Below are 11,591 nucleotides of genomic sequence, written 5' to 3' on the forward strand. Positions count from 1 at the left end.
CAGTACGATAAACACGCGAGTGTAATAATTTCTTTATTATCCACATTATCCAAAATATTATTTTTATGAATAACAAGCTATGACCATGTCAAAACGTTTGAAACGTAACTAAAATGAGATGATGAAACGACGTCATTTTCTGAAATGACGTAAATTGTGATAAGCGTTTACACTGAGGAAGCCACATTAAGTTATGACGTCCCTTCATAAAATTATGTCATTCGTGGTGCAGGTGAAATCATTATGACACACGTGGGTCATACTGATTATATTTCCCTGAATATCTTGAACTATGTGGATAATAAGTGTTTTTATCACCATCAAACTGGAGTATCGGTTTCGACAACGTGTTGGTACACGAATGTCATTGCATGCACATTTCTTTTGTTTTCGTTAACATATCTGGTATAAAAGCGAACTTCCTACTATCTGGATACGATTGTATTAGTGATTGATTTGCCAGAAAAAACTGCTTGGGTAATAGAAAGAGAAAAGGTCAGACCAAACTCCGTGACAGACCATCTAAATAATTCATAACGTGAGTGACGCCGGAATAAACCGTTAGGTGCTGGATAGGTTTTAATAAGTCCATTATGTCGGCATTCGATGTGTGGTGGCCTTGATGGAGCAGCGGTTAAGTCATAAGGTTTAAGGCAGCAAGATGGTGGGTTCGCATCCCAGTACCGGATGCAATAGGTAAGAGTGGTGGCAGAGACGCGCGTCCATTGCATAGATACCCACATTCCTCTCTCCCTGTCTCCAATACCCTCTTATTCTCTCTCTCTCTCTCTCTCTCTCTCTCTCTCTCTCTCTCTCTCTCTCTCTCTCTCTCTCTCTCTCTCTCTCTCTCTCTCTCTCTATATATATATATATATACACACACACACACACACACACACACACACACAACCTTCAACAACCAAGATAGCTATGGGGTATGGGACATAGGATAATGTTTAGCTAGGATATAATCACCAAAATCAATGTAAATGAATTAATGAATGAATGAACTGTTGGCGCCGAATGGGAAAAGAGCCATTTCCACGATGCGACGTGCAATAAGGGAATAACACAAAGGAAACGAATTTCAGCAGTGGCAGTTTACTTCCTCATAAATTCTGGAATAACTATCATTGCAACATTTTACGGACATTAAGACACATACCACCCAAAATATAAAATAAAATAATTAGACATTACTTGCATTGCAGTTGCAATCTCGTTTCTCTAGATGCTATAAGATCGTTCACTGATGAAAAAACCAAAAAAGAACAAAAACAAATTAAAAAACCCAAAACCCAAACAAACTCGAAAACCCACAAAAAACCTCCCCCCCCCCCCCCCCCCCCCCCCCACAAAAAATAAATAAAAATAAAATAATAATGAAGACACTCCTCCACATAGAATATAGCTGCACTCTCGTCTGGCTTGTCTATAACAGTGGGGCGGGACAAGCCCAGCGGTAAAGCGCTCGACAGATGCGCGGGCAGCAGATGCACGGGATTTAGTGATGTTGTCTTAATATAACAACTACAGGTCTCTGTGCTGACAGATCTCAGGTCATTGTGATGTTGTCTTAATATAACAACTACAGGTCTCTGTGCTGACAGATCTCAGGTCACTGTGATGTTGTCTTAATATAACAACTACAGGTCTCTGTCTCTGTGCTGACAGATCTCAGGTCAGTGTGATGTTGTCTTAATATAACAACTACAGGTCTCTGTGCTGACAGATCTCAGGTCACTGTGATGTTGTCTTAATATAACAACTACAGGTCTCTGTGCTGACAGATCTCAGGTCAGTGTGATGTTGTCTTAATATAACAACTACAGGTCTCTGTGCTGACAGATCTCAGGTCAGTGTGATGTTGTCTTAATATAACAACTACAGGTCTCTGTGCTGACAGATCTCAGGTCAGTGTGATGTTGTCTTAATATAACAACTACAGGTCTCTGTGCTGACAGATCTCAGGTCAGTGTGATGTTGTCTTAATATAACAACTACAGGTCTCTGTGCTGACAGATCTCAGGTCAGTGTGATGTTGTCTTAATATAACAACTACAGGTCTCTGTGCTGACAGATCTCAGGTCACTGTGATGTTGTCTTAATATAACAACTACAGGTCTCTGTGCTGACAGATCTCAGGTCACTGTGATGTTGTCTTAATATAACAACTACAGGTCTCTGTGCTGACAGATCTCAGGTCAGTGTGATGTTGTCTTAATATAACAACTACAGGTCTCTGTGCTGACAGATCTCAGGTCAGTGTGATGTTGTCTTAATATAACAACTACAGGTCTCTGTGCTGACAGATCTCAGGTCAGTGTGATGTTGTCTTAATATAACAACTACAGGTCTCTGTGCTGACAGATCTCAGGTCAGTGTGATGTTGTCTTAATATAACAACTACATGTCTCTGTGCTGACAGATCTCAGGTCAGTGTGATGTTGTCTTAATATAACAACTACAGGTCTCTGTGCTGACAGATCTCAGGTCAGTGTGATGTTGTCTTAATATAACAACTACAGGTCTCTGTGCTGACAGATCTCAGGTCAGTGTGATGTTGTCTTAATATAACAACTACAGGTCTCTGTGCTGACAGATCTCAGGTCAGTGTGATGTTGTCTTAATATAACAACTACAGGTCTCTGTGCTGACAGATCTCAGGTCACTGTGATGTTGTCTTAATATAACAACTACAGGTCTCTGTGCTGACAGATCTCAGGTCACTGTGATGTTGTCTTAATATAACAACTACAGGTCTCTGTGCTGACAGATCTCAGGTCAGTGTGATGTTGTCTTAATATAACAACTACAGGTCTCTGTGCTGACAGATCTCAGGTCAGTGTGATGTTGTCTTAATATAACAACTACAGGTCTCTGTGCTGACAGATCTCAGGTCACTGTGATGTTGTCTTAATATAACAACTACAGGTCTCTGTGCTGACAGATCTCAGGTCACTGTGATGTTGTCTTAATATAACAACTACAGGTCTCTGTGCTGACAGATCTCAGGTCACTGTGATGTTGTCTTAATATAACAACTACAGGTCTCTGTGCTGACAGATCTCAGGTCACTGTGATGTTGTCTTAATATAACAACTACAGGTCTCTGTGCTGACAGATCTCAGGTCACTGTGATGTTGTCTTAATATAACAACTACAGGTCTCTGTGCTGACAGATCTCAGGTCAGTGTGATGTTGTCTTAATATAACAACTACAGGTCTCTGTGCTGACAGATCTCAGGTCAGTGTGATGTTGTCTTAATATAACAACTACAGGTCTCTGTGCTGACAGATCTCAGGTCAGTGTGATGTTGTCTTAATATAACAACTACAGGTCTCTGTGCTGACAGATCTCAGGTCAGTGTGATGTTGTCTTAATATAACAACTACAGGTCTCTGTGCTGACAGATCTCAGGTCACTGTGATGTTGTCTTAATATAACAACTACAGGTCTCTGTGCTGACAGATCTCAGGTCACTGTGATGTTGTCTTAATATAACAACTACAGGTCTCTGTGCTGACAGATCTCAGGTCACTGTGATGTTGTCTTAATATAACAACTACAGGTCTCTGTGCTGACAGATCTCAGGTCACTGTGATGTTGTCTTAATATAACAACTACAGGTCTCTGTGCTGACAGATCTCAGGTCAGTGTGATGTTGTCTTAATATAACAACTACAGGTCTCTGTGCTGACAGATCTCAGGTCACTGTGATGTTGTCTTAATATAACAACTACAGGTCTCTGTGCTGACAGATCTCAGGTCACTGTGATGTTGTCTTAATATAACAACTACAGGTCTCTGTGCTGACAGATCTCAGGTCACTGTGATGTTGTCTTAATATAACAACTACAGGTCTCTGTGCTGACAGATCTCAGGTCACTGTGATGTTGTCTTAATATAACAACTACAGGTCTCTGTGCTGACAGATCTCAGGTCACTGTGATGTTGTCTTAATATAACAACTACAGGTCTCTGTGCTGACAGATCTCAGGTCATTGTGATGTTGTCTTAATATAACAACTACAGGTCTCTGTGCTGACAGATCTCAGGTCACTGTGATGTTGTCTTAATATAACAACTACAGGTCTCTGTGCTGACAGATCTCAGGTCACTGTGATGTTGTCTTAATATAACAACTACAGGTCTCTGTGCTGACAGATCTCAGGTCACTGTGATGTTGTCTTAATATAACAACTACAGGTCTCTGTGCTGACAGATCTCAGGTCACTGTGATGTTGTCTTAATATAACAACTACAGGTCTCTGTGCTGACAGATCTCAGGTCACTGTGATGTTGTCTTAATATAACAACTACAGGTCTCTGTGCTGACAGATCTCAGGTCAATATAACAACTACAGTGTGATGTTGTCTTAATATAACAACTACAGGTCTCTGTGCTGACAGATCTCAGGTCAGTGTGATGTTGTCTTAATATAACAACTACAGGTCTCTGTGCTGACAGTTCTCAGGTCACTGTGATGTTGTCTTAATATAACAACTACATGTCTCTGTGCTAACAGATCTCACAGATCTCAGGTCACTGTGATGTTGTCTTAATATAACAACTACAGGTCTCTGTGCTGACAGATCTCAGGTCAGTGTGATGTTGTCTTAATATAACAACTACAGGTCTCTGTGCTGACAGATCTCAGGTCACTGTGATGTTGTCTTAATATAACAACTACAGGTCTCTGTGCTGACAGATCTCAGGTCACTGTGATGTTGTCTTAATATAACAACTACAGGTCTCTGTGCTGACAGATCTCAGGTCAGTGTGATGTTGTCTTAATATAACAACTACAGGTCTCTGTGCTGACAGATCTCAGGTCAGTGTGATGTTGTCTTAATATAACAACTACAGGTCTCTGTGCTGACAGATCTCAGGTCACTGTGATGTTGTCTTAATATAACAACTACAGGTCTCTGTGCTGACAGATCTCAGGTCACTGTGATGTTGTCTTAATATAACAACTACAGGTCTCTGTGCTGACAGTTCTCAGGTCATTGTGATGTTGTCTTAATATAACAACTACAGGTCTCTGTGCTGACAGTTCTCAGGTCACTGTGATGTTGTCTTAATATAACAACTACAGGTCTCTGTGCTGACAGATCTCAGGTCATTGTGATGTTGTCTTAATATAACAACTACAGGTCTCTGTGCTGACAGATCTCAGGTCACTGTGATGTTGTCTTAATATAACAACTACAGTCTCTGTGCTGACAGATCTCAGGTCATATAACAACTACAGGTCTCTGTGCTGACAGATCTCAGGTCAACTGTGATGTTGTCTTAATATAACAACTACAGGTCTCTGTGCTGACAGATCTCAGGTCACTGTGATGTTGTCTTAATATAACAACTACAGGTCTCTGTGCTGACAGATCTCAGGTCACTGTGATGTTGTCTTAATATAACAACTACAGGTCTCTGTGCTGACAGATCTCAGGTCAGTGTGATGTTGTCTTAATATAACAACTACAGGTCTCTGTGCTGACAGATCTCAGGTCACTGTGATGTTGTCTTAATATAACAACTACAGGTCTCTGTGCTGACAGATCTCAGGTCACTGTGATGTTGTCTTAATATAACAACTACAGGTCTCTGTGCTGACAGATCTCAGGTCAGTGTGATGTTGTCTTAATATAACAACTACAGGTCTCTGTGCTGACAGTTCTCAGGTCAGTGTGATGTTGTCTTAATATAACAACTACAGGTCTCTGTGCTGACAGATCTCAGGTCACTGTGATGTTGTCTTAATATAACAACTACAGGTCTCTGTGCTGACAGATCTCAGGTCACTGTGATGTTGTCTTAATATAACAACTACAGGTCTCTGTGCTGACAGATCTCAGGTCACTGTGATGTTGTCTTAATATAACAACTACAGGTCTCTGTGCTGACAGATCTCAGGTCACTGTGATGTTGTCTTAATATAACAACTACAGGTCTCTGTGCTGACAGATCTCAGGTCAGTGTGATGTTGTCTTAATATAACAACTACAGGTCTCTGTGCTGACAGTTCTCAGGTCAGTGTGATGTTGTCTTAATATAACAACTACAGGTCTCTGTGCTGACAGATCTCAGGTCACTGTGATGTTGTCTTAATATAACAACTACAGGTCTCTGTGCTGACAGATCTCAGGTCATTGTGATGTTGTCTTAATATAACAACTACAGGTCTCTGTGCTGACAGTTCTCAGGTCATTGTGATGTTGTCTTAATATAACAACTACAGGTCTCTGTGCTGACAGTTCTCAGGTCACAGATCTCAGTGTGATGTTGTCTTAATATAACAACTACAGGTCTCTGTGCTGACAGATCTCAGGTCATTGTGATGTTGTCTTAATATAACAACTACAGGTCTCTGTGCTGACAGATCTCAGGTCACTGTGATGTTGTCTTAATATAACAACTACAGGTCTCTGTGCTGACAGTTCTCAGGTCGGTGTGATGTTGTCTTAATATAACAACTACAGGTCTCTGTGCTGACAGTTCTCAGGTCAGTGTGATGTTGTCTTAATATAACAACTACAGGTCTCTGTGCTGACAGATCTCAGGTCACTGTGATGTTGTCTTAATATAACAACTACAGGTCTCTGTGCTGACAGATCTCAGGTCATTGTGATGTTGTCTTAATATAACAACTACAGGTCTCTGTGCTGACAGATCTCAGGTCACTGTGATGTTGTCTTAATATAACAACTACAGGTCTCTGTGCTGACAGATCTCAGGTCATTGTGATGTTGTCTTAATATAACAACTACAGGTCTCTGTGCTGACAGATCTCAGGTCAGTGTGATGTTGTCTTAATATAACAACTACAGGTCTCTGTGCTGACAGATCTCAGGTCACTGTGATGTTGTCTTAATATAACAACTACAGGTCTCTGTGCTGACAGATCTCAGGTCATTGTGATGTTGTCTTAATATAACAACTACAGGTCTCTGTGCTGACAGATCTCAGGTCACTGTGATGTTGTCTTAATATAACAACTACAGGTCTCTGTGCTGACAGATCTCAGGTCAGTGTGATGTTGTCTTAATATAACAACTACAGGTCTCTGTGCTGACAGTTCTCAGGTCAGTGTGATGTTGTCTTAATATAACAACTACAGGTCTCTGTGCTGACAGTTCTCAGGTCAGTGTGATGTTGTCTTAATATAACAACTACAGGTCTCTGTGCTGACAGATCTCAGGTCATTGTGATGTTGTCTTAATATAACAACTACAGGTCTCTGTGCTGACAGTTCTCAGGTCAGTGTGATGTTGTCTTAATATAACAACTACAGGTCTCTGTGCTGACAGATCTCAGGTCACTTAATATAACAACTACAGGTCTCTGTGCTGACAGATCTCAGGTCAGATGTTGTCTTAATATAACAACTACAGGTCTCTGTGCTGACAGATCTCAGGTCAGTGTGATGTTGTCTTAATATAACAACTACAGGTCTCTGTGCTGACAGATCTCAGGTCACTGTGATGTTGTCTTAATATAACAACTACAGGTCTCTGTGCTGACAGATCTCAGGTCACTGTGATGTTGTCTTAATATAACAACTACAGGTCTCTGTGCTGACAGATCTCAGGTCAACTACAGGTGTGATGTTGTCTTAATATAACAACTACAGGTCTCTGTGCTGACAGATCTCAGGTCAGTGTGATGTTGTCTTAATATAACAACTACAGGTCTCTGTGCTGACAGATCTCAGGTCACAGATCTCAGGTGTGATGTTGTCTTAATATAACAACTACAGGTCTCTGTGCTGACAGATCTCAGGTCACTGTGATGTTGTCTTAATATAACAACTACAGGTCTCTGTGCTGACAGATCTCAGGTCACTGTGATGTTGTCTTAATATAACAACTACAGGTCTCTGTGCTGACAGATCTCAGGTCATTGTGATGTTGTCTTAATATAACAACTACAGGTCTCTGTGCTGACAGATCTCAGGTCACTGTGATGTTGTCTTAATATAACAACTACAGGTCTCTGTGCTGACAGTTCTCAGGTCATTGTGATGTTGTCTTAATATAACAACTACAGGTCTCTGTGCTGACAGATCTCAGGTCATTGTGATGTTGTCTTAATATAACAACTACAGGTCTCTGTGCTGACAGATCTCAGGTCACTGTGATGTTGTCTTAATATAACAACTACAGGTCTCTGTGCTGACAGATCTCAGGTCATTGTGATGTTGTCTTAATATAACAACTACAGGTCTCTGTGCTGACAGATCTCAGGTCAATGTTGTCTTAATATAACAACTACAGGTCTCTGTGCTGACAGATCTCAGGTCACTGTGATGTTGTCTTAATATAACAACTACAGGTCTCTGTGCTGACAGATCTCAGGTCAGATGGTTTAATATGCTGGTGTGGACAGCATTTTCAAGTCGTGTCACCTCCAGTTAAGGAATGCCAACCCACAATTCGATTTGGCTTTTTTTTCTACAGACATGTAATACTATCAAACATGTTTTCCTGTTAAAACAGAAAATTACTATTCAGCAGATTGTTTGTGGTAAATAATTAGTTGTAAAACTTCAGTGTCTGGACTTTATATATGTAGGATAAGTAATGGATCAGCACTTATTGTAAAATGTATTCTAACAGAAACTAGCATAGCGTTGGTTTAAACAATATTTATTTGCAAAACAACATACAGGGATTGGTCAACAGGCTTAGCCTATATTAAGACCTCTCCCTACAATTTACATGCGAATACATGTTTAGATACCACAGACTATAGTAGATTTAAAGGAGGAAGAAAAGAAGAGGGGATAGAGTGAAAGGTGTAAGTATAGTAAATAGAAAACCAAATACTTTTCTTTGGTTTGGGGAATTTCTAGCCAAACAATTAGTGTAAACTTTAGCAGAAACGTTTAGTAGCAGTTATGTATTTTAAAGTAGTTTTAATATTTTTTTCATTTTCTTTTTCTTTTTCACTAAATTCTGAATTTTCCAATAGGATCTTCTTATAATTTAGATGTAAATAGTTTGACATGAAATTGTTTCTTTGTTCATTGTATAGGGGACAGTGGAGAATGAAATGATTTGTATCTTCTATTGGATGGCCACAAGAACAAGACGGATCATCTGAGATATAACAAAATAATTTATGACTATTAAGATCACTGATGTCTAGTCGAAGTTTACAGTGGAGTATCTGCTCAAGTCTAGAACCCAGATAAAAATATCTAGGAACAGCTTTGTCTGATTCCTTTAATTGATGTTTAAAAGATGCCAATGATTTAGCTTTCTGGACTTCAACATTTAATGCATTCCACAACCGTATTCCAGAAGGAAAAAACGACTCACAGTACAATTTTGTACGACTTGCTACTGTTTTTAGATTTTCTTTATTCCTTAGACCATATGTTCTATTAGAACTTGATAGATACATATTGCATAGCTTATGGCGTTTTCGTCTGTCTATTAGTGGGATAAAGCCAGTTTCGTCATACAATTTTTGATGAGATGTACCTTTAACTGCACCGCATATTGTCCTAAGAGCATCCAATGGAGCAGATTCGAGTTGTTGGGACAGTTCCCATACGACATCAGTATAATCAAAAACTGGGAGAATAAAAGATCTATATATTTTTTCCAATGCGGATCTTGATAATCGATATTTAACAACGTAAACAATTTATCATTCTACTTGATTTTTCAAGAATACTATTTATATGATTTTTCCATTGGCCTGTTTCATGAAAAAAGCATCCCTAAATGTTTATGAGTTTTAACTTTAGTTACTTGTTGATTGTTAAAAGTTAGATTAAGATTAATGGGTTTATTTTTACGAGTAAATAACATTGATTTAGTTTTTTTCTGGGCTAAATTTCACTAACCTACTCATTTTAGTTAAGTCACGATTTAACACTGTTTCACAAAGATGAGGATTTTCAACTTCAATATAGAGTGACGTGTCATCAGCAAATAGACGTATATTGGACTCAATATCATTAACAATATCATTAATATAGATTAAAAATAATAGAGGACCGAGAACAGAGCCCTGTGGAACACCTGCAGTTATTTCCAAAGATTCAGAAGTACTGTAATCTATTACAACCTGTTGCTTACGTACAGACAGATAACTAGAAAACCAAGATAGAAGTTTACCTCGGATGCCAGTTGTATCTAATTTATATATTAAGCCTTTATGCCATACTCTATCAAATGCTTTACTAATGTCGCAAAAGACTGATTGAACCTCCTTTCTTTCATCCAGTGACTTGGTAATAAAATGATAAAAATCCAATAGTTGATTTACTGTAGAATCACCTGGAATGAACCCTGATTGATATTTAGTTAGTATACCGTTATCTTTTAAAACATTAAACACATATTTAAATACACATTTCTCAAAAAGCTTTGAGACGTTACTAATTAGAGATATAGGTCTGTAGTTTGTACATTCATGGGCGTTTCCTTTCTTATAGATTGGTATAACATTAGCTTCTTTCCAACAAGTAGGAAAATCAGAATTTTCTAGTGCTAAATTTCAGAGGATAAGTTAGCTCATGTGATAGTAATTTCAATAGTTTGTTACTAATATGATCTGGTCCAGTTGATTTGTTAGTATCTATAGATGTCAAAACATCATTTATATCTTGTTCTGGAAGAGTTATACTACTGACTGATTTGGTATACTTTGTTGGTTCTGGAAGAACAGGTTCTGGATTATTTAGTGTAGATTGTTTAATAAAAAAAAGTGATTAAAAGTATCTGCCATTTCTTTTGGTGTGGAAATGATTTTGTTGTCAACAATTAGTGGCGGAATAGTAGAGCTAATGATACCTCGATTATTTAGATGTTTGTTTACTATGTTCCACCTTGCTTTATTACCAAAAGTCTCAGGGTTATTGATCTTATCATCTAACTTTTTGTCACATTCTATTTTAGCTTTACGTATTTCAGATATTACTTCATTGCGTTTCCTCCTAAACAGTTCCCAATCAATTGGTCTATTATGTCGTTTAGCTTGCTGGTGAATCCTCCTCCTTTCCCTTATAAGATGACGGATATGACCATTCATAAATAGTTTATCACTAGAACGAATAGTAACAGTCTTAGTAGGAATGAATAACGATGCAGAATCTAAAAGTAATTTGTTAAAATGTTTAGTGATTGTATTTACACAGTCGGACTGGAAAAGGTTATCCCACTCATATTCTGAGATATATTTTTTGAAGTTGACAACATCTGTTTGGGAATAATCGTAAATAGTTCTTTTAAATGCTTGTCTGTTTAAATTATTAGTTTTTGGACCAATCTGAACATTGACTAGGGCATGATCACTGCAAAAAGGAATTAAAACTTCAGTTGATGTTACAAACAGAGGACATGACACAAAAATCAAGTCCAGTGTTGTTTGACTATTATTAGTAAGTCTAGTTGACATATTTATTAATTGAGAGAGCTGGAATCGATTACATAATCGCTCAATTTTGGGATGTGGTTTATCAAGAACACTGGCTTTGAAGTCTCCCACAATTATTACTTTATTTATCTGTTGATCCATACCACAATTGAATGAGTCTTCAATGAAATCCCAATAGGTTGCAGTTTTATCAGG

The sequence above is a fragment of the Gigantopelta aegis genome, chromosome 8 (assembly GCF_016097555.1).
Source record: "Gigantopelta aegis isolate Gae_Host chromosome 8, Gae_host_genome, whole genome shotgun sequence".
NCBI lineage: Eukaryota > Metazoa > Mollusca > Gastropoda > Neomphalida > Peltospiridae > Gigantopelta > Gigantopelta aegis.